The following is a 14,514-nucleotide window of genomic DNA, read 5'->3' as shown; positions in this document are numbered from 1 at the left end:
TACATGTTGCGTGATCTCAAATGGTAAATTACCATTGAATTACAATGTATTTGTTGCAACTATATTTTTATATTATATATAAACACCTGAAGAACAGCGTATACTTATATCGTAGAAATGTAGTGTTATAAATATTACACCTTATGTCCTACATTTTTTCTGGAAGTTAGAATTAAATCGTTAGAATTTTATATGCGCGTCATCTTCTTTGAAGGAACAATTTATCAAAAACAATATGAGGGAAATTATTCCTACTATCACGATTAATTAACTAAAACCGTTTAACTTAAAATGATAGTCTTAACAATTTTTTTATGTTTTTTCTAGTTTTAGAATTGAGAGTAAAACTTTCCTAAATAGTTTATAACTTATCAACAAACATTAAAAATACATAAAGATTAATTCTTTATATGTTTTAAATATTATAACTATAAAAATTAGAAATATATCATTGTAAATCTTGAAAAAGGAATTATATATTGTTAATATTGATTTATGGATTATGTTACTTTGTTAGGTTAGTTAAACGTCGAACTTTGTCACTCGCAGTAATGATGACGCAATAGTGGAGATATGAGAATTGTAAACAGTAAACGCTATTTATTACACGACTTACGATTATGTGGCATATCCATATTTGGAACTGTATCTCAAGTACATGAATTATTATATCAATGTATATATATATATATATATATTTGTAGCACTGTCGCTAATACAAGACAGACATAGAGATTGAAACGTAATATTGTCAGCCTAGTCACGAAGTAATAACTGCTGATTGTGTTGACAATAGAACTAAATATGGGTTACTGCGTACACTTAAAATTTTTATTTCATTCAATAGAAAAATTTTGTTTGAGTCATGATTTCGAATGATAGAATCAACTAATTCAAAGAGACGGATTTTGTTTCAATTTCAATAATAGATTACTATTTTAATAATTTTATATTAACCGTGCAATTTATGAAAATACTTCTATAAAATCAACACCGTCTCTGAACAATGAGATAGTTTGATATTACTACAAAATTTTATATTTATATAATTGTTAACGAAAGGGTTTTGTAGTTCAGGACATTTTAAAGGAATCATAATTCCTAGTTCCAAATATTATAGAAATATTAATAGAGATTTCTTTGATATTGTATTTTTAACGAGGAGAGTGTTGAAAATTATGACGTAAAAAGGTTATAAGTATAAACGTTTCAGCAATGATAATATACTAGAGGGATTTATACAGGAATAAATAAATTCCTCTTATAGTCTTTATCCTTAATTGATTATATGGACTGAAACGGGTTACATACATAATAACCGTCTAAAGCCTGAAACTATAAATATATCCTTGACTATAATATTTAAGTAAATTTTTTATCCGAAAAAGTAACAATTTCGACTTTAATTTGAAGTTATTTGAATCGCTTACTGGCTCCAGACAATAAAACAAAGTTATCTATATCTGCCATGCCAAATCAGGACGTTCCGCACTCATTAGTTAACAAAGTCCCTGCGGATGGCGTTAGGGGAGGCTCTATCGCCTCAATATTGTTTATTTTGAACTTTATAATTTGGAACCTAATTTTTCCATCAATAATAATCAATGATCATGTTTTTCGATTTCTAACGGGATAAATATTTCTTGTGTTTACGGATATGATTTAGTGGTTAAATTATTAGGAAGTTAAAAATGCTGGAAAAATATTATTAACTAAAAAGAGGAAACGTATTATGCTAACAAAAAGGAATTTCTTTGTCTATGGTAAAATATGATGGACAACTAATATGGGTACAATATAGTTTTTATAATCTTGGATTGAAATAACGCAAAAATATAAATATAATATAAATATAAATAGAATAACTGGAACACAATTTTCCTTGTGATTACACTTTGTATATTAATTCCTAATTAAGTAACAGCAGGTCTGTTTGTTTCGAGAATTCTGAAAACTACCCTATTTAGATTCCTTGATAATACAAGAACAGACATTTCGCATGGATTTAAAAACTTTTTAGGCCATGATTATGAATCTCTCATTGGATCATAATAAGAGAGACTGGTAAAAAAAGAATTATTCTATACGACAACAGATTTTGGAGAAGCCCTTTTAAGGAATCATATATTTATTATACATATGTGCTAGTACATATACAATATTTAAATAAAATATTCAGTATATCCTTCTCATACATATCTGCATGATATTCACAAATTGCTGTTATTACAAAAGAAATAGAAACGACTTTTGGAATATTAAAAATGTGGGCATTATCTTATATGTAATACTAAATCAAACATATATTTTTTATATCCGCGACAAAAACAACCCTAGAACTACAGATATGTATTATTTACAGATTTTAAGATGATAAATAGATTTTAATCTTAGGACACGTATAGGGAATAATGTTAAGAGCAATAGTACCTAATAAGTGTAACATAAGGAAATAAATTTGTTTCTTCTAAATGAAGCGTATGCTGTGATACAATATTTGTTACCAATGGAGTAAAGGTCATTGTAACCTAAATAATGGAGTAACTCTATATTGTATTGTAATCAGTAATTATCATCCTTATCCCCTCTATCCCCATCTTCTATAATATTTCATAGTCATGAATGGGAAACACATTCCTGTTATAACGTGTTCTTAATCCCCTTAAACTCCAGTAGATCGTTGCTCCATGAGTTTCTCAGGTCTACAGGCAAATGAAAGGAATAAGATTGGGAGTTAAGGCTTTAAAGTATTGGAATTTTTCAGCCTCTGGGATCAACAATCACTAAACCTCCTGATTCCATCACCTGTGAACTACTAAAACTATCGAAACCACTAACGTTCTAGGTTCTTAAAGATTTAATAATTATAGTCATAAATAAATAACAGCCTATTATAAAGAAATTATTACTTTTAATAACTTGCAATCGATAATATGTATTTTAATACAAATTCTTGATTTAAAAAAGCTCGATTATACAATGGACTAAAATATAAGGGGATTCTCCAATCATCTGCAATAATATTCTCAAAACTAAATAAGAGATCTAAGTGTTCAATAAATAATATTCATAGGATAATAAATTACATTTATAAAGAATGAAAACCGAATTAGCATCATCCAATGCAGTTTTTGGACCAAAATATGAAACAAAACCATAAATAATAAGTTATTTATGTAGACTATGCAAATAATTCAATAAAGCAGGATAAAACAACTGCTAAAAATTCTTCAAGAGTGATTACGACTCACTTACAAACATTTCCTAAAATATAATTCTATAAAAGTGTGTGAAAACAATCAGGCACAAAATCACACACAAACAAACGCGAGCGCGTATTGTAGAGGAGACCAAGCCGTAAATCTTTGTAATACCTTTGTGATGTTTTACATAAAATGTAATTATTTGTTAAAGGAAATAATTAACAATTTTAAATTATTTCAAAATTGTATTATTAATTTACGGGCAGATCACTTAGCAGTCAGGGAACACAAAATCACACACACACACACACACACACACACACACACACACACACACACACACACACACACACACACACACACACACACACACACACACACACTCACACACACACACACTTTATACGTAATACTGTATTTTATAGGTTCTATTGTAATTTCTGTTTTAATCTACTCCTTAATCGTTTAGCATGCTTAAAGAAACACTCTGTTAATGGTAGAATACATTATTGTATTAATAATCATCTGTATACCTTATCTGTTATGTGTATGCATGTCCTGCTATCCTTACCCCTTGTCCTTTTACTTATATTCGCCAGTTACAAGAAAGAATAACATCATCCAACCTTGAAGTAGCGTACAGGTTTATGTTTTTAAATTTGTAATCATATAAAGATAGGCCTGCATTATGTATGATTGATATTGAACTCAGAAAATAATTTTTCGTTATTTAACGTGCCTTTTAATACATTCCTTAAGTTGTAATCCAAAGATATCTTTAATATAAAAGTTACATTAGGTGTAGGAAAAAATTTCCAAACCTGCTCAGTAAGCGCTTCAAAATGTTAGGACATTGAATTCTCGCCATTTCGTAAAACGGTAGGATTCTACTTGATCAACAATAGCTTCAAAAACTGGAGGTCTACCAGCACCTTTTCTATGTTGGACACTTCCCGTCTGTTCAAACTGCCTATACCAGCGTTTTATAGAATTGTTACTCGAGGATTGCAGCCATACTCTAAACGAAACCTTCTTTGAACAGTTATAACAGATCTGCTTTCATGAAACCAAAGAACACACCTTGCTTTTTCTTGCACACTAGCCATTTTGATACTGAGGTTAGTTTAGTGTTTGTTTAGTCAACTTTAATTAACAGCTGGTGTGGAAAGATCCATTGTTGACCAGCTGACTATGTCACAACACAAGTCATTAAGAAGAATCATACCTTACAACCCACAGTTTAAGTGGGTGTAAGGTATTTTTACTTTTTTACTTTCTTTTTGTAACTACATTTTATAATTATTGTAATGTGTACAATTATTAATTTTCAGTCAGTATATAAAACTGATTTTAATTTACAATGTAATAAAACAATTCCCATGTTTTTAAGTTGATTGGTTATTTATTTATTCAATCTTAAAATGTGTACAATAATTTATAACCACCCTGTATTTCATAATATACGTCTTACGTTTAAGGATCATAGTAAATACATAACATTTGATGTACAAGGTGGAGCCAGGTTGGCATTGCAAATGTTTTAAATGTATAATTAAATTTATTGGGATTTAAAGGTTTACACAATAATGAGTAGCTAAATGTGTTTGTAAAAGCAAAATCATAGCTCAAAGGAAAAGCTGGACCTATTCGGATAATTTGTTACTAAAATTTTTTTCGATTTATGAGTGAGATCCATATTAAAAGTGTGATCGAAAAGTTATCTGGAATATTGTAATTGCTGTACGTACTGTAATTAATTATGTTTTATGATCCAAATGTAACTGACAGTAAACAACTGATGACACTTCCAGCAGAGTTTCTACAAATTGGCTGACATATAATATATATCCCATAGCGTCCCAAATATATAGGTCCTAAAGCGCAATGATCAGATCACTAACTGTTTATGTTGTGAACGAACAGGTGAATATTTTAGGTACACATAATGGAACGTCATTTAATTATAGGTCTTACAACCAGTTAACGAGAATGATGTAAATATCTGAACATAAGTTTAGTAATTAGTCATTAAAATTATGAATGATCAACCACGTTTGTGTGTTGTTAGCTCGCTCAGGTTTGATTCCGCCGTTATTAACGAATTAAATGTTAGATGTTTCCGGCTACAAGCTTAGAAACTGTATTTGAAGTTTATTAAACGTTATAGATAAATCTTCATTATTTTATACTTTTATTAAAACTGTCCTTGGACAATTCCGTAAATGTTACAATTTGAAGGCCAGTTAAAAAAGAAACGTAGCAGTAAACCACAACATTTGCTACGTTAATGGCTTTGCTAAAACATTTTAAATATATTGATCGTTTCTTATAGTACGTATAGGTAACGGATAAATTTGGCCCTTTATTATACTATATAATCAAAGAACATTACTTTATATAATTTTTACCCTGCAATATTTTAGCTGCCATCATTGTTCCCAATAAGAATTATAGAAAAATATTTGCTATTTCTCAGCAAAATCCTAAGAAATAACATTCACCAACATCGAACTCGACGTTACTTACGTAGTAATAAAATTCATGTAGATTTTATTTAAAAAATGTACATTTTAGATTCGAAGAATCCATCTTCAAGTACTTGTAGGTTATGGTAAAATCTTCAGATTATTTCTTTTTTGAACGTCTTGTTGCCAGAAAGATGGACGCACTGATAAAAATAAATATTTCCAAGTCCCTTATAGACTAAATACGACTCTTATTATGAGAGAATCGGGTCTAAGGATTACCTATTATTGAAACACAGGTTTTCTTCCTGTTGCCAGTGTATTACAATAGGCATTGTTCTGCAAATATGTGACAGCAAGAACAGTATGTCATGTAGTTCAAACTATGTAGTTGTACAGGTGTAATAAGAGAGCGCCACGTTGTCAGGACATGTTTATGTGTTTATATCTCAATGAAACGTATCACCAGTGTTCCCCATGTACCACGGTCCAATATTTGTAATTATTATCTTACCTCATTATTGTGACGTCAACTTATAAAAGCAGTGTAATATGGGGAACCATTCTTATTCTGTTTAAAACTAATAGATCATACGATTATATTTAGTAATTTTACTAATTAATTATAATAGTTTTAATACACTACAGCAAATAGTGTTACATAATGTGTAAATTTTTATAAAATTCTTGGTTAGTTAAAGTACTATGGTTCGTTACGGTTTCCTAGAAAAATAAATAAGATACTTTATTAAAATTATCTTACTCCTAGTAACTAACGCTCTCCTTGTGTTGCAGGTAATGCTGAATAGGTAATATTTGTCTATTTATTTAAAATACACTAGCATTACGTAGGTACTCTTGTAGCCTAAGGAAAATATATTAATTATATAAACAAATTGTTACCCTAAAATATTATTTGTGCATTTAAAATGTAGAGTACACCTTATAATGCGTTTTAATTAAACTCATTTATAAATTCGTAAGGTTAATACTCATTACTAGATATAAGATTTTTGTGTTAAATGTATAAAATCCCGTTCGTACCACACTCTAATCCCTCCTGAGATAAGTATGATAAATGTCTACAGTAGGTATCAGTGGATAACGAATATAGAAATGTCTTTTCAAAGTATCCGTTAATGTATTAGTTGGAGATTGCCTATATTAGTTATTAATGGTTTAAAAAACCGCATCGCACGTTTTAAATTAACTGCTAAAAATACAGGAATACATGTAAAATTAATTAGATTTGCCAATTACATGTTCGTAACATTCTGCGAGAAATTTTTCATTTCGTGCAAGTCCTGTGCAACGAATACAATCAAAGGTTTTTCATTAATCATATTTGTTGGTATTCGATTTTTTTTTTGTGTTTTTTTACATACACTACTGTTTTCTTTCTTTAATAGAATTTTCTGGATTTGACAAACAAATAACACAAGTTTAATCGCATAAATATATATATATATATTACTTGTTGAATAAAATCAATATAACAAATGACGTGAAAAACTATACCGTTATTACGTTTTTCAGGACGTGTTTTAGTTACAGTATTTTAGAAAAACATTTACCAACTCCTACAAAGATAGTAAAGTGAAGTTATATTAATGGTTCATCGACGCTGAAAGCTGGAAGTATGCCAACCATTTGTGCTTGATTGTGGCTGGCTGAACTCCAATGGCCAACTTTAGTTATTGTTGTTCTTTGCGCTTAACTGAAGACGTGGTATATTGCTACTGCAAGAACAGCACTTTAAAACCAATGTTTCAAGTAAAATTTTACCAATAAAGTTATAATAAGTTATTTATTAAGTAACGATATTCATTACACAAAATATTTAAATATATAGTCTATTATAATTATGTATATGTTATCAGATAACAAATTTGCTTCTTACACGGAAGTTAATAAGAAGTGCAAAGCTAGGGTTTTTTGTCAAACATAAAATATGTATAATTTTCCAAATATACAAACATAGTGGATAAACACGAATATTTACGTGAAATAAGTATGGCAACTAACACAATAAAAATAACTAAGGATGAAATTAGAAATTTTATCTTATTATCATATTTACACTATAAACAATATATACTGTACTACATAGTGCGTACAAATAAAAGATTTACATGTTTACTTTAACAGTGTATCGTTATGGATGGATTTTATTTTAAATATTGGGGTATTTAAAAAATGTTATTGTTATTTAGCTAGACAATTTTTCAATCATATTACATTTGTATCAATAGCAGTGTATTTCGCATACCTAATTTATGAACTTTATTGAAATAATTTTATTTCATCGGCAGTTCCTCTTTAAGAACATGTTGTGGTAGTAAATGTTACTAAATCTTTTCTATTCCTATTAAAATTTATGTATGGTTTCAAAAAAATGTAAAATAATGTAAGCTCAAAATTTTCACCTATCCTTGTGGGTAAAACTTTGTATTACTTGCACTCAAAATCTAGAAGTTTCATAGTACACGCACTAAGTATTTACCACGTATTTACAGTGTAAGCAATTGACACTTATGTTAGCAAGAGACGGTACACAGAGTACAATGTGTTTTACGGCACTTTTAGAAATATAAAGTACTATAACATGCTGTTTTAAATAGTTTAACTCCAAAATATGTATTGACTAAAAGTCCCCGCGGATATAAAGGAAGAAGGAGGACATGAAGAAGAAAAAGGATTCCTACTGAATAACAGCTACGCTATAAGCATTTCCTTTTTACATGGCATGTTAAATATTTTAAAAAAGTGATGGTGACTAAATGATCTTCTAGTTTTCCTAGTAAACTTTAGAATAATTGGACTTGTACTAGACTTGAGCTATATGTTGAGTACTGAATTCAAGGAAGAAAATGTGTTTTTAAACCTATGAAACACACTAATATCCCTGTAACTTTCCATAATATTCTAGAAAATATTATATTCCAGTAAAAGTGGGCACCTACAGTATCTAAAGTCCTCATACTACGTCTAGAACGACATACGTTAATTATTTGGTTTCGTGATTACTTTTATTTGCATATTATTGTTACTACTTGACTATACTAACCTTTTAATGATAATTAAATTTATAGTCTTTGTTACATTGTTGCTAGTCTGATTATAAGCTAGATATACCATGCATGCATTCATTAATTCAATCTATTTATAATGTTTTCCTTAAAAAAAGAATTGAATTTATAATTAATCCAATGAATTTGATTTTATATGAACTCTACTATATAATATTACAATACTAAAGCCATAGATGTAGTACAAAACCACTTTCTTAAAACTTGGCGCTTACTGTCGCAGTGTCTCATGATCCATGATCTATGGGAAGCTGGTGTTACCTGTTTCTAAAACATAGTCAAAACGTATTGCAATCGATTCTTTAGAGTTTGTTTTATATTTAAGTTTCCTATGAAAAAATGAATGCCGCTATAATCATTCACACTAGAGCCAAGTTTAAATTGAATACGTCTAAAGATATTTGATTAATTTGTATAGTTCCTTTCTATTTTTATCGTTTTTTAGGCTTTTAACACTCATAAGAGTGATATATATATCAACTTAATGTATGCTACCAATAGCAACAAAATTAAAAATAGCTATAAAATTCAAAAATATACACCGAAAACTAATAAAATCTTTAAATTGTATGAACGGAAATCATAATGAAATGGCATTGTTTCCGCTCTCTACCCTCTCCCTACCGATTACGATATGCCCACGTACTTTCTTATTTGCGTTCGCCTGTAATTTTGTATATGGGGGAGTTTAGGGTTGAACGGCAAATTCTATGGTGACTTCAGGGAAACATAAACATAACTGCGACCTTGTTAACTAGATAGATTCACTATCGCTTTAATAGAAATGGTTTGCCTATCGCTTTAAACAACAAATTCCATAATCGCAGAAATGGAATTTTGTCATTACCAGGATGAAATGTCTCTCTAAAACCTTAGTCCCGTACATAAATCTATAATAGTTTTAAATAGTTAGTTAATTAAGTAAAACAAAATTTAAAATATAATTTGTAATTTTAAGATGAATGACTATACTTAGGAAGTAAGTTTGTATGCATAAAAGTTATAAACCGAATTATTTTAAAGGTCATCAACTTTCTTAGGGTAGTTTTTGTATAAAACTATAATTGTATTTTATGACCTTTGCAGTTTAACACATACAATCATATTTACAAAATCAGAACGTAAAATCGTAAAGTGAAATATAATTTATTTTATTATTAGCCTAAAAGCGTTATTTTACTTATATAACTAAATCTATTTAATTAAAAATCGTAAAGACTGATAGAATCGTAATATGGCCTATCTTTTCTGGTATCTAAGCGAGGAAATAACCCTAAAAACATAAATATCATGGATTTTTTAAGAATACGTATTTTATCTTACAGAAACAATATATACTCTAAATATGAAAACAAGCCTATTAAAAACAAAGTTGTAAGCAAGCTCTTTAAAGTTTTAATCAAATTATCAAATTAAGTATTGTTGTCCAAGTAAATTGCCAAATATACCATATATTATTATATTGTAACTTCTCTTTGAGGGAGATGTAGCCACATAGCTTAAATATAAACAACAAACATTGGAACGATATCCAAAGTCAACTACTATATGATGCACATATTTAGGTTTGCACAGTTCAATGTTTTCAAAATATATATTTCAGCATTTTTATTATGTAAAATCCCAAGAACAAAAATATTACTAAAGTTTTTCGTTGAGTATGGCTTTAATTTAATTTTCAGAAACCATCCATAGTTATATATTTAAAAAATTGTATAAGGCCTCTATCTTTGTTACACCTAGTACACAAAGTTCCTTAAAAAACATTTAAACAAATCCAACGTATTTCATTTAAAGTGGTCACACTTTTTATTAGAAAACCATAGCTTACATGTCCTAGATATGTAATTATGCTATTAAATGAAACATTTGCTTTATTACAAATTGCATATATTTCTAATATACTACCCAATGCTTAATATCGCATTGCATTTATAATAATCAACTACATATGACACACTGTGATAAATGTCTATAACTTAGCTTGTATGAACACACTGCATATTTACTGATTACGTAGTTTGTTAACTGATAAAAAGCAATATAAGATAAGTGTTCCGTATGATTAAACCGAAATGAGAATAAATATCTAGCTCTTACTATAGTGGGCCTTTATTCCCAGTCTCTTTGGATGAATAATGTACACATTAATCAGTGCACGCTCTCTCACCACTGTATAGTGCAGTGAGGTCATAACCTTGTGTAACAAACCTGGAGCACTAATTTGTATTAGAGATTCCTTCACTTCAAAAATGAGTATCAGAACATATTTCTTAAAACCTTTACTATCATATTTTACAATGTAAAAGTGAATCAACTAAAAATCATTTCCTAAATCCATCATACCGTTTATCTTATTCAGTTCTAAGCAAAAATTATAAAGGTTATAAATGTAAATAGAATGCATTAATAGTAATAAACTTTTTTGATAGAATAGAACCGTTATACACTTTTAAGGAATTTGCAAAAATGTCACCAATTTAAAGTGCAAGTAGAACAAAGAATGATAATAAAATAGAAGCTTGAAGTAGAACATTAAAGATTACTAATACTTTACATATATGAGTTTATACGTTTATACGCTTACTCGTTTACATCAATATGTAATATTAACTTACTCATCATCCTATAATCATTTAATGAATTAAATGTTTCAGGTATTATAAAACCCGACATTAAGCATCATATAAGTGTTTTCTTCCTATAAACTAAATGAAACTTGTAAAAGTAAATTAATACAAGATTAGATTTTAAATAAGTGACCCGTTTGATTCAGAAACATCTCGACTGATTTTTAAATGGATTTATTTAAACTGTACATAATCCGTAATTTTTACGATATATATATATATATATATATATATATATATATAAATATATATATATATATATATATATATATATAAATTAAACGATCTTAATTAGGAATCATATCGAAAGTTAATAAAATATATTACCCTTTATAAAACTATTACTAACTAGACATAGTTAGCATATCACTGTATGCAGTGAACGCTGTTTCTCTGAATAAGTATGTCTGGACATTAATTAATTCTAGACTTTATAAAGCAGTTATTTTATAAAGCAATAGTTCACAGTACCAGTTTAAACAGAATCTTCACCTTGCCCTTAGAGTATTAAATAAACAGGAAAACAAGTATAAATATAAACGAAGTAATAGTGTAAACATACACAACTACATAAAAGGTTTTTTTATCCGTGAAACGGTAATGAGTCTGACTTTCATTGAGGTTAGCAGAGTCCTTTACAGTGTCTGGGGTATAAAACAAAGTAAGCGATGCTAGTCAAGCAGGGCGAGACGTTCCGAAGGCATTAGTTAACAAAACCCCTGCAGATAGCGTTAGGAAAGCCTGTGTCGCCTAGTAGGCCTACTGTTTATTCTAGCAACTATTTAAGGCGGTCATATGCTTGAAATTCTGTTACGCATGAGGTGATACAAATTATAACTGTTACTTTACAATCCGAATAAAAACATTGAGGATTAATTGTGTGTAAACATAGCCTTAATTTACTACAAAAGGTTTTGTTAGTTCCTAGTAATTTATAAATAATTAAATAAAGACAATTAAGAATGAGATGCCGTATTATCCCAGAAAGGTACTTAACTTATAGAATTGATCTGGATGTATTGTGTAGTTCATATAAAATCTTAATCCTTTCGTTATTAACACAGACAAAGCGTTCATTAATAGCAAGAAAATAACTTTAACGTAAGGAACCTATAAATAGTATGGTAAAACAACAATTTTTTAATTTTTTTCTAGTTTTAGAGTTGAGAGTAAAACCTTCCTAAATAGTTTATAACTTATCAACAAGCATTAAAAATACATTAAGATTAATTCTTTATATGTTTTAAATGTTATAACTATAAAAATTAGAAAAATATCATTGTAAATCTTGAAAAAGGAATTATATATTGTTAATATTGATTTATGGATTATGCTACTTTGTTAAGTTAGTTAAACGTCGAACTTTCTCACTCGCAGTAATGATAACGCAATAGTGGAGATATGAGAAACATTGTTCGCATTTAACTCGGACGTGGTGAGATATGTTGGTATGTGCATGAATAATTGATCAAACCAGTACAATCGGATTACGATCGGAAACATACGTAACTGTGCTTTATTGTAAACAGTAACGCTATTTATTACACGACTTACGATTCTGTGGCATATACATATTTGGAACTGTATCTCAAGTTCATGAATTATTATATCAATTGATATATATATATATATATATATATATATATATATATATATATATATATATATATATATATATATATATATTTGTAGCACTGTCGCTAATACAAGACAGACATAGAGATTAAAACGTAATATTGTCAGCCTAGTCACGAAGTAATAACTGCTGATTGTGTTGACAATAGAATTAAATATGGTTACTGCGTACACTTAAAAGTTTTATTTCATTCAATAGAAAAATTTTGTTTGAGTCATGATTTCGAATGATATAATCAACTAATTCAAAGAGACGGATTTTGTTTCAATTTCAATAATAGATTACTATTTTAATAATTTTATATTAACCGTGCAATTTATGAAAATACTTCTATAAAATCAACACCGTCTCTGAACAATGAGATAGTTTGATATTACTATAAAATTTTATGTTTACATAATTGTTAACGAAAGGGTTTTGCAGTTCAGGACACTTTAAAGGAATCATAATTCCTAGTTCCAAATATTATAGAAATATTAATAGAGATTTCTTTGATATTGTATTTTTCACGAGGAGAGTTTTGAAAATTATGACGTAAAAGGTTATAAGTATAAACGTTTCAGCAATGATAAATGTACTACAGGGATTTATACAGGGATAAGTCAATTCCTCTTATAGTCTTTATCCTTAACTGATTATATGGACTGAAACGGGTTACATACATAATAACCGTCTAAAGCCTGAAACTATAAATATATCCTAGACTATAATATTTAAGTACATTTTTATCCGAAAAATTAACAATTTCGACTTTAATTTGAAGTTATTTGAATCGCTTACTGGCTCCAGACAATAAAACAAAGTTATCTATATCTGCCATGCAAATCAGGACGTTCCGCACTCATTAGTTAACAAAGTCCCTGCGGATGGCGTTAGGGGAGGCTCTGTCGCCTCAATACTGTTTATTTTGAACTTTATAATTTGGAACCTAATTTTTCCATCAATAATAATGAATGATCATGTTTTTCGAATTCTAACGGCTAAATATTTCTTGTGTTTACGGATATGATTTAGTGGGTAATTGATTAGTAAGTTAAAAATACTGGAAAATATTATTAACTAAAAAGAAGAAACGTATTATGCTAACAAAAAGGAATTTCTTTGTCTATGGTAAAATATGATGGACAACTAATATGGGTACAATATAGTTTTATAATCTTGGATTGAAATAACGCAAAATTATAAATATAATATAAATATAAATAGAATAACTGGAACACAATTTTCCTTGTGATTACACTTTGTATATTAATTCCTAATAAAGTAACAGCAGGTCTGTTTGTTTCGAGAATTCTGGAAACTAACCTATTGAGCCACACCCCGCTTCCGCTCGCCCGTACCAAGCTAGCTTAACAAAGAACGTGCTCCCATTGGAGCGGAGCGGGGCCCGACTCACGGAGAGAGAGCAAGGAAAGGCAAAGAAAGAACGTGGATGGCAGCCATAGTGAAAATATATATATATATATATATATATATATATATATATATATA

Source organism: Homalodisca vitripennis, chromosome 7 (assembly GCF_021130785.1).
Source record: "Homalodisca vitripennis isolate AUS2020 chromosome 7, UT_GWSS_2.1, whole genome shotgun sequence".
In the NCBI taxonomy this organism is placed as follows: Eukaryota; Metazoa; Arthropoda; class Insecta; order Hemiptera; family Cicadellidae; genus Homalodisca; species Homalodisca vitripennis.
This window is presented reverse-complemented; position numbering follows the sequence as displayed.